Genomic DNA, 2,928 nt, shown 5'->3' on the forward strand with positions numbered 1-2,928 from the left:
AACGGGTGATGATGGATGAGAGCGGTGTGTAAAGTAACTGAGTACATTTACTCATGTACTGTAGTACTCTAAGTACAATTTGGAGGTACTTTTAATTTACTGGAGTATTTCCAATGTTCAGAACTTTTACTTCTACTCCACTACATCTCAGAGGCAAATATTGTTTTTACTCCACTACAATTATTTGACAACTTTAGTTACTAGTTACTTTGTAGATTTTAATTATTATTACAAAACATATTCACATAAAACATACAGCCCATTCCTTTTCGGCTATTTGAAAATAGCAGATCTATGCTCACAATGCCTCACTATGCAACACATTGTGAGCTTGTAGATCTGCTATTTTCAAAAGATTTTTATACATTTGAAAACTTGTGAAATGGGACATTCTGCATAAATGAGCACTTTCTACTTTAAGTACTTTTTTACTCAAGTAAATTTTCATTTAATACCGGACTTTTACTTGTAACTTAGTATTTCTACGTTGCAGTGATATTACTTAAGTAAAACATTTGAGTACTTTTTCCACCACTGGATGAGAGCAGGATTATTCCATCGGGACTCCGGAGGCAGAACTGTCAGTGGTGGAAGACCGCCTTTTAAAATCCCTCATTTTTCTTGACGACCGCCAACCAAAGTGATGCGATATGGAATATTTCATCTGCCATATTAGCCGTTTGCAAAAGTGCCCCACGGAAACCTTTATTCATTATTGATTGATTATTCATAACAGCTGGACAACAATTTGAACATGCAAATGTAATTGATTACCAGATTAAGTCGTATTGTGTAATAACAATGTTGTATAGGCCATCGATAATAATATGATGACGAACTTTAAACCATGCCTAAGATAATTCAATTAATTAGCTAACTAACTCATAACGTCATCATCACACTGACCACCACCACCGATTATCAGTAGGCCTAGTAGCTAGTAGAGCAGGTGGATGCAATTCGGAACTAGCCCCTGTAAAAAGCCTTTTTTGACCTTCTATCAATCTGCAATTTTTGAAAAATTCTGGCCCAAAAATGTTTTTTGAGACAGGGGGTCCGCAGCCAAAAAAATATATCATTTTGGGGGTGACATTTGACATGAAAAAGTTTGAGAACCACTGACATAAACAACAACTGCTTGCTGGGTGGTGTGGGATTTTTTGCGATTCATTCAGTTAATCTTTAATGCAGAAGTTTAATCCTAGACGTCTAGTTCTAGACTGGCTACTTCACTAAATGACAGCAGCCATGGTCACCTGAATACTTCTGTTTTCCTACCCTGCGATAATCGTATTACGATGTACGATTGCACGGATGCTCTTCGGGAAATAGCATATAGGCTATTGAGTGAACAGTCTGCTGCTATACCGCTGGTGGAAAGTAATTAAGTACATTTACTCAAGTACTGTACTTCAGTACGATTTTTAGGTACTTTTACTTTACTGGAGTATTTCCAATTTGCTATACTTTATACTTCTACTCCACTGTAGCCTACATCTCAGAGGCAAATGTTTGTACTTTTACTCCACTAAAGTTAAAATGTTATTTACTAGTTACTTTGTAGATTTTGATTATTATTACAAAACATACATTAACCACTGCTGCAGCCCTATTTAAACTTTGGCTATTTGAAAATAGCCGATCTACAAGCATGTCATGATGGGACCTGTTGTGAGCTTGTAGATCTGCTATTTTCAAAAGTAAATAAATAATACATTTTAGACATAATGACAACTTGTGCAATGGGACATTCTGCATAATGAGTGCTTTTACTTTTGGTACTTTAAGTATATTTTGATGCCAATTTGTGCTTTTACTCAAGTACATTTTGAATACCGGACTTTTACATGTAAAAGAGTATTTCTACACTGCAGTATTAATACTTTTACTTAAGTAAAATATGTGAGTACTATTTCCACCACTGGTGCTACCCACTGGACCCTGGACAGACCATGCAGTAAATGAGTAGCCTACCAGAGCAAGGGTTGGACTCAGCGATACCATGTGACAGAGCGGACACTCCGCATTTTAATTGGGAGAATCAAGTTGTAAACCTACAACTTTAGAAGGTAATTGGAACATGTTTCTCTCTTGATATTGTAAAATATGAATTGCAAATGTCGTTGCACTTTAGATCTGACATGTCTAAACTTTTGTAGGTTGAGGATTGCTGTTTTGCAGGTTCGGGTTATATGGTGTGAAAGTGAAAGAACACTTGTTGTTACAACATATGCGATATGCCGTTATAAAAATGCAGTCAGACAAACAGTGACGTAACCTATCGGCTATGACCAGCATAATTAATCTTAAGTTTTGGTACAGTGATGATTGCTTTTCCAGTAAACAGCTGGTAGTGTTAGCCAGGCTATCAGATAGTCTTTGCACAAACGTTTTAGTGTTTGAATTGTTTATCTGTGTGTGTGTGTGTGTGTGTGTGTGTGTGTGTGTGTGTGTGTGTGTGTGTGTGTGTGTATAATATAATGTGTGTATCTATCTATATCTACAGTATATCTATATCTATATCTATCTATCTCTCTCTCTCTCTCTCTCTCTCTCTCTCTCTCTCTCTCTCTCTCTCTCTCTCTCTCTCTCTATAGATATAGATATAGATATAGATATAGATATAGAGATATAGATATAGATATAGATATAGATATAGATATAGATATAGATATAGATATAGCTATAGCTATAGATATAATAGATATAGATAAATATAGATATATATAGATAGATATATAGATATACTGTAGATATAGATAGATACACACATTATACACACATTATATATACACACACACACGCTTTTTTTTAAATTAATGAATATATATATATATATATATACTAGATAGGCCTACATTAATCTTGTCTTCAAGTCTCACATTTAATATACAGGTTTACATATAAATATTGCCCATAATTTCAGAC

Source organism: Gymnoscopelus braueri, assembly GCF_963280865.1.
Source record: "Gymnoscopelus braueri genome assembly, chromosome: 7".
Classification (NCBI taxonomy): domain Eukaryota; kingdom Metazoa; phylum Chordata; class Actinopteri; order Myctophiformes; family Myctophidae; genus Gymnoscopelus; species Gymnoscopelus braueri.